The following is an 8,463-nucleotide window of genomic DNA, read 5'->3' as shown; positions in this document are numbered from 1 at the left end:
TTCTTTTTCTCATGGTTCAAAAGGATTTGTAGGCATACAGTGTACCTAAGTACACAGCAAGTTGCCTTCCTATGAAGATTATGAGGCGGGTTGGTATGAATTTGACATCTTTTGCATATTATAATACATGGATCAGGGCAATTGGGGAAAATACATCTCTACTGTAGTTCATGAGAAAATGAAAGAACACCTATCATAATGAAAGTTGGATTAGGATCAGAGGAAGAAGGAGTGAAAACTCTCAGAAGACACACCAATAATTCAAGATATGCAGATGATACCATATTACTGCCAGATGATTACCATATTACTGCTAAGCAGCACCTAATTGAAAAAAGTCCTGATGAAAGTGAAAGAAGAGGTTTGCAGCTGAATGTTACGAAAACAACAATCTTGAGTACAGCAGAATTACACAACTTTAATGTCAACAATGAAGAAATTGAAATTGTGACATAGTTTGTATATCTTGGCTCAGCCATCAATTCAGGAGACTGTATCTGAAACTGGAAGAAACAGCAATGAAGGCACTAGAAATGATCCAGTGTAAGGATGCTTTGCTGGAGACCAAGACCAAGATCATCAACATGACTGTATTTCCAATTACTATGTATAGATGTGAAAGCTGGACAATGAAGAAAGCCAATATGAAGAAAATAAATTTCCTTGAGACAGAGTGCTAGAGGAGACCTGAGTGACTATCTTGAACTGACAACAAGAGAACAAGTCTGTCTTAGGTTAAATTAAGCCAGAACTTGCACTGGAAGCAAAGCTGATGAATCTGCAGTTGTGGTACTTTGGGCACATCTTGAGAAGGCAAGCCTCACCAGAGAGGACAATACTTCTAGGAAAAGCTGAAGAAGATGAGGAAGACCAAATAAGAGATGGATTGATTCCTTAAAGGAAGCCAAAGCTTTGATTTTGCAAGAGCTGAGCAGGGTAGTCAAGAACAGGATGTTTTGGAGAGCTTTCTTTAACAGGGTCATCATAAGTCATAGAAAACTTTGGTGCACCTTAACCCTTGTTCAAATCACTGCACACATTCAGAACAACATTCTGCATTTCAAGGACAAAGATCAGTTCAACCCATGCCCATTTTCATATGGAGAAGAAAGAATCTGAAATAATGCATTATCTGAATAACAATACATATCTATCAGGGTGTACTCCTAAACATGCAAACTTCAGTCTGTTAGAACATGGTAGGATTCAGCTCTAAGAGATACTGAAGGCTTTAAAATATATTTTTTAAAGAATGCTGTAAAAATTCTCCCTTCACCTATTTTAGCTTCTTTCTAATGTCATTTAATCCTTTATGCATAGTTGCACCCTCTACCAAATTCTGCATGATTTCTGGAAAAACAAGTTTCAAACACCTCGACTTACAGCAACAAAGATGTGTGTATAAAGCAAGTCAAAGGTTGGGCAGAAATTCCTCTTGGAGAGGTAGGTGAATTCCTTGCAGTGCATAGCAACTTTCCCCTCCTCACACAGATGCATAGTAAATAACGAAAAATAACCAGATATATGCAAAGGTGCTCAATCTATCCAAATTTGGTTTCTCTTGGTCTCTTCATCTCTTGATCCATAGACTCTGGATCTGTAAGTTGCAATGATTATTTAAGGAATTCATAGCGACTTAGCAATTAACCTCACGGAATGCAGTCCATCTTACTACAAACTATGCATACAGAGGATTGCTTTGCTACAGTTCGTAACACACAAACTTGTCAGTGGCCTTTGCGGGAAACCAAACTTCTGAAATGTGACCCTTCTTTCTTATTCCTAGTTGCCTGCACTAAGATTATCTCAATAATTAAGAGGCAAATTTAATTGCAGGAGTCCCCTCCCCCCACATATCTGTACCATATACAAACATCTCTTTCTTTTTTCTTTCTTTTTCTTTTGCATTCTGAAATAGCCACTTCTTTCTTTGGAATCCTATAGAATAATGATCTCCTTATAACCATTTTTCAAAGTTGTAGGTAGGTGGAGAGGGGAGGGAGAACAGCGAGAATCCTTTTGTTTGTGGGGGGGGATGTTTAATTCCACAACATACAAGTTTTGCATAGAGAATCAAAATGGCAAAATACAAGTGCTCATTGGGGAGGTGGGTATCCTGGTCAATTTGTCCATGGATAAACACACAGTGGTGCTTCTTACGCTTAAGAACCTGAAAGGAGGCTTAAACAATGCTGACACCTAGTGGCTGCACAACCCTCAGAAGACAAAGTTGCTCTTTGTTACCACAGACGCAAGTCAATCAGGTCAAGTATTCGTCTGTGCTCGGAATTATTATTAAATGTGGTGCTCACTGCCTGTGCAAAACATCTTTGTAGACGCACACTGACCCAGATTGTACCTAGGGGTTAACTAGAGGCTAAAGAGCCCATGGTTAGCCATGGCTGCACCGGAGCAAATTAACAAACTAACTCCTGCATGTCTCCACTTCTGTTTTCTTTCTGGATTGCCAAACAACTCAGGGACATCATCTTCCTGGGTTGTTTCCATGCCTTGTGAATCCAGCTGTCTGATTTGTTGAAGGAGAAACAAACCAGTGTTTGAACCCATGGTTTGTTGCTGGGTTATAACTCTGCATTGTTTCCCCATCGACAATTAGCAGAGTGCTTTGCTGATCTGGAAAGAAAGTAGAAATGCCATGCATGCAAGGAAAACTATTCATGCCCTCTGGTGTGGCACTGTTATCTCTCCCTGGCATAGCTAGCACCTGCACGTTCATTACCCAAGTGATAATAGCCCTGCTGGAGCACACGATCACTGCCCGAGATTGTTTGGCTGAGCCCTGCATCTCAGTCATAGCACATGGTTGAGAGTTGTATCAGTGGAGCACCACTTGACCCTGAACTTGTTGAGGTTGCATCCAATCCAAGTTTAGACAGGGCATGGATGAGGAGGCCCTTGGGGAAAGCATGCTGCTTTCACTTCATGATGGAAGAAAGGCCTTCTTCCCATATAATAAATACACTAAAGCCAACATGACTGTAAATGGGAAAACATAATGAAAATATTCCCTTGGAAAGCAGTTTGCCTTCTACGATTTGTTGTTTTAATAGTAGAAATTTTATTCATTCATTCATTCAGTTTCAATGCTGCCCAAGAATTCCAGTTTCAATTCACTGCCCAAAGTTCTATGGGCAGTGAATAAAAATAATAAATAGAATAAAATACAATCTAGAATGAGGCAGCAATAAAACATAACAAAATTACATAACCATGCAATTTCTAGATGCAGTTGTATGATAAATTAAGTGTACTGATGGAAGTGTACGGATTCGCCCCCTGCTTCCCTGCCACGGCTGCCTGAAAATACCAGAGACACTGTGAACAGAACCAGCATGGCCTGAATGAACACCTCTGCATTGCTGCGCGTGCCAGCATGTCCTGAGCAGCTAATTGGAAATACATGCCATGGCTTCTTTGTTGCACTGCCTTGAGCATCACTTTGCTTGGATGGGAAATTAATGCAATGGTCTTCTGGATGCCGCACTCCTTTGGATTTCCTTTCTTGCGGACTGGAATGTATATTGCATGTCTGCACTCTGTGAGCCACTGTTTTTTTCTTATTTTTTGGCATATTCTTGCTAGAATTTGGACTGACTCAGTATCTGCAGCTTGGAATAGTGTAGCCCTGTTGGTATCCTATCTGTTCCAGGTGTTTTATTCCTCCCAAGTGTTGTCAAAGCAGCTTTCACTTCACTTTCTAATATTGCTCTTCCTCATAGGATTCTTCTTCAAAGAGTCTGTTATCTTGTTATCTCTTCCGTATAATTCATTCATATATTCTTTCCATCTTCTCTTTATTTTATCTTGGTCAGACAGTGTGTTCCCCTCTTAGCATTCCTAATTTAGGTTTGAATTTCCATATGCACGTTCTTTTGCTTTCACAAATAAATGCTACATTTTCTCTGTTCTAAAAAAGATGCCAAAAGCACTGGCTAGACACAAAAGGAAATCTGGAGGGTCATAACAGCAGCTAAGGAACCTGTTAACAAGCTCAAATAGGGAATGTTGATTGCATGATAAATGCCTCATGCAGAAAGGCTCAGTCTTGAAATATAAGGAGCATTGTCCTTTGTTATAATTTTCCATCAGTCTTTGAATATGACGACAGCACATGCACTAAAATATAATATAAATACTCCTCATGAATTGCATCAAGAGTAGGGAGCAAACCTGGGAAAACTATATTAAGCATTTGCAATAGATTATATTGCAATGATATTATATAGAGAATGTTGCTAACACACAGCTTTTGAACAAATTCAATCAATCAATAATAGATGCATTTTACATTCACTTCTGTTATGCTCTAGATCAAAATGTTCAGCCAAGTCTTTTAGCCTATTGGGAATGGCAGTTTGTTATGGTAAAACCTCTCAGTCTGCATTTTTCTAGTCAGTCAGCCATCAAAGTCATGCACAACCCATGTAGTTAATAAATAAACAAAAAAGAGAAAGACCTGGAATACGCAAGCTGGCTGTTATGGCAGTTGAATGTTTTTATTAAGGGCGTAACCTACAGGATGTCCATGCCAAATGATTTACATTTCTGAATTACCTGAGTGCACTATGGCCTGCATGAAATCAGTGATGTCCTTAATCTAGTTCTTGATGCAAAGTTTGTTTTGCCTCGTGGTTTTGGGACCGCACCTTTCCCTTTCAAGAATGAGTCTCTAGAAAGGGGACAGCAAGCCATGTGGTTCGATTTGTGACCAGGCTTTCTAGGTCAAGCCAAAGCTTGGACTGTGGGTGGAAAACAGAAGGAGCTGTTCAGCCATAATAAACCACCCTGAAAATAGACTTGCTACCCCACATTATTACCCACAGACAGTTGGGAGCTCTGTGACATGTCATGACTCCTTCAGTCATCCCATAAGGTCCTAGCACATTTCCCATGGGCCTTTGTGGCAAAACCTCAGCAGTCTATGCCAACACTCCACTGTTGAACACAAACATAGTCATTTGTGAAGCAGAGTTTATTTTGTAGATTTTTTCCATGTTTGGGAAGATTTGTTCATATTCTTCTTTAAGATACATGTTCATTTTCACCTTTGGGAATATTTGCACAAAATTAGCATCATTTCCCCCCTTTTAATCACCTTTGAGGGAGACCTGTGCACATTTACTAAGGGCACAGTCCCTTGGGGCTGCCCATATCCCTCCACACTCAGGGGTTTATGGGAATTCTAATTGAACGTGACCAGAGTGCAGAGGCTAGGTTTGCCTCGGTACCCCCTTCACTCTCCAGAGCATTTAACTGGCAGATTTCAGCAATCTAACTCTTTTGCCCCTGCTGGCCAGGAGGAGGGCTGAAGCCCTGTCTGGATTCTTTGCACAGTAGCAGTGCTTTGCTGCTTCCCTCACTGTCCCCACTGAACTCCCCTGCAGCACCTGCCCCATCTTAGGAACCCCATGGAAAGAACTCTGCAGGCTGCTCAGGCAGGGGCGCTCCCACCCCCAGAGATGGTGCGCCCACTGTGCTCCCAGGCGGTTTTCCCAAGATTGCAGCCAGCCAGCCAGCCAGCCAGCATCTAATGGCCATTAGACTGTGTCCTAAAATGCAGTAATGGCTTTTTCCTCTCCCATCTGCATTGTTACCTGCCTGTATTTAGGAACTGGAGCTGGAGGTATAGCAAGGGGTGAGTCACTCCCATTATAAAACAGAAACAAAAGCCCTCTTACAATGTACTGCTATGATGATTTTCAACAGCATTGTATAAAGGCATGGTGTCCAGGGAAACATGGTTTCCATGCTTCCTGTTCCATTCTCCTGCTCCCACCAGGTATCCCAACAGCCCCTGAAGCAACCCCTCTTTGCACTGCATTGTTCCCTAGCTACCTCAGCTGTTGCTTCCTGATTGGTCTGCTGAGGTTTTAAGGTATGTTCTCCCTCTTCTCTCTCCTGAGTGTACCTTCACCTCCATAATACTTCCTAGGTATTCCCACTCCAAAGGGTCTTTTATTGAATTAAAATCAACATTTTTGCCATGGTTTCTTCTGCTTCCTCCATCCATTCACCTGTTTTTTCCCTGTTTCAGAATGTAAACAAGATGATGGGCACAGCGCTCAGCCAACAGAACAAAGCAAGGGATGATGCATATATTGCCAGGGAGCTATGTATAGTAAAGATTAGATGCCGAGGGCAGCCCCTTCTGTTGCTACTCCTGGGTCAAGCGATCACAAGAAACCGCAGTGAAACATGGAAACCTTGCAGCAAGCCATTGTATCCCTCCAAATGTACTATGCTGAAATTCTGAAAGTGGGGTTCGATGACACAAGAGACCAACAATGTTTTAAAAAAATCACAAAGTTATAAAATTACCATAGCTTCTCATGATGCTGGGCAGAGAGAGAAAAAGAGAGAAAGAGAGCAATTGAATGTATGAGTATCAATAATACATACAGTAAACTTTAATACAAGCAGACCAAGCAACCATATAGGTTCATTTGAGAGTGGTGCCTATATGTCATCCATTCAAATGCTAAAACTTTATTAGGTCCTCAATCTATTGGGCAATTATCCTTCCAATGTTCTAATATTAGTCTTTTATCTGTCAGAATGGTACCAAACATCCATTTCCACAGATGATGCAGCAACCTCCAGGAAACAGGTACGTAACTGAAAAGAACATGTTGTTGGTGGTGGTGTTGTTAGTCGCGAAGTCGTGTCCGACCCATCGCGACCCCACGGACAACATTCCTTCGGGCCTTCCTGTCCTCCACCATCCCTGGAGTCCACTTAAGCTCACATATGAATATGAAAAGAACATATGAATCAGTAAATATTAAAGAACATTCCAATACAAAGTATAACCTCCTCTACAAATGAGTTGCACATGCAAACATAAAAGCCTGGGAGCAGCTTGTATGCACAACTTGACCCTGAAATTTGGTCATTCCAGGTGGCAGCATGAGACTTGCACCTTAACTGACACAAGTGTGCAGCCTTGAAAAGCAGAGGAAAACATGATGCTACCAGGGAAACATGCGAGAGTGGCAGCAAATCAGCAGTTTGGCTCTTGGCAATGTGCCTTGGATTTGCTCATGAAAGGATGAAGTCTCTTTCATGAGCAAATGCACGTTGCTCTTGCCCTCGGCTTTTCTGATCCGTGTGGATCAGCTATTTGCCATTCTGAGGCTGACGCCCTTAGACTGCTAAAGATGTGCTTCTGAAAATTCCCCATTCTTGCCCAGCAAATTCTTTGCTAGGGCAGTTCCTGGATCCTTGGACTTTGCACTGGCCCCACTCTAGCCACATGTACAATCTGGTGACTGTACATCCAGACGACGTGCCATCTGGTCTTTTAGTTGCTTCTGGAGAAAAAGCAACTCCACAAGAGTATAAGGGGCAAAGATTGTTCAGGAAAGAAAGGAGTGTTTTCTATCAGGATTTCTTCTCAGAGCAATATGGATTCAGAATCAGCAATCATTTTAGCTAATGATTATATACTCCTTTTACTTAATAGTTCAAAGTGCTCTATATACCTTATTTAGCAACTTCATAGTGTAGGGCAACATGACATTCTCATGTCATAACAGAGAGCAGGATGTGGAATGAGGCAGTGACACAGACGTTGAGATTTAAGAGGCGTTGAGATTTAAAAATCTTCATTCAGTCTAGGAGACCATTTATCAGGCCTTTGCTGAGTCCAGATTCTGTACAATTCGAAGAGACCCCTAGGCCACACTCTTCAGGAGTATCTTTCATACTCTTTCTTTAGGCTCTGCAGTGGTTCAGTAAGAGTGTCAATGGTTAAGTGTATATCTTGCAAATAGATGGCCATGAATGGAGGGTTAGCAACTTCATTGGTTTGCCTATTAATAAGTATCTCATGAGGAGAAAGTCTTGTGTTTCTGTTAACTGTTGATCTTACATGCTGGCCAGGTTAGTCCCATTTCAGCAAAGGTTTTGACTTACTGCCCTTGCTGACATTGGATGGTAAGTTGGGCTGAATCTGCAAACTTCCTTAATGATTTGTCCTACCCAAAGTGTTCCTCTGTTTGGGTTTAATGGTAAGGACATCCCAAATCTTGGGACAAAGTCTTGTGAAAGTTCCTTATTAAGTGCAGTGGTATCAGTTTTTGCACAAGCATATGCTTTTGTCTATTCCGAAACCATTATTAAACTCATGTTTAATTAGAGACATTTAAAGACAAACATGGCAGTTCCAACCAGTGCTGCCTCGTCTTCATCCACTACCATTCCAGTAAAAGAACTAAAATCAATGGGTTTTCTAGCAATCCAACTAACCCCCAGAGGATTCCAGCATTAGCCAAAGATTCATTTGTCCTTATTTGTATCGTGCTGCAGCATTCTGTTCAGTGTTCCCAAATGGACCTATCTATAAACATAATTCTCTATGCTGTATTTTATTCCAATAGAGCTTTACAGTCAATTGCTCAATTTCTTTTGATTTTATTAAAAGAAAAGGATATGGGGAGAGTG

The 8,463-nt window shown here is 41.3% G+C and overlaps 1 long non-coding RNA gene across 1 annotated transcript in view; it reads right to left on the bottom strand.

Annotated features, from left to right (window-relative positions):
* Positions 1-4,975: 4,975 nt before the first annotated feature.
* LOC123033323 overlaps positions 4,976-8,463 on the bottom strand; it is a 7,650-nt gene continuing 4,162 nt past the window's right edge. The window contains exon 4 of the long non-coding RNA XR_006416604.1: positions 4,976-7,741. This is a non-coding gene — a long non-coding RNA (uncharacterized LOC123033323). The remainder of the gene's footprint in view (positions 7,742-8,463) is intronic.

The sequence above is a fragment of the Varanus komodoensis genome, unplaced genomic scaffold (genome assembly GCF_004798865.1).
Source record: "Varanus komodoensis strain SLA01 unplaced genomic scaffold, ASM479886v1 scaffold61, whole genome shotgun sequence".
Classification (NCBI taxonomy): Eukaryota; Metazoa; Chordata; class Lepidosauria; order Squamata; family Varanidae; genus Varanus; species Varanus komodoensis.
The sequence above is the reverse complement of the archived record's forward strand: the minus strand, read 5'-3'. Positions and strand labels throughout refer to the sequence as shown.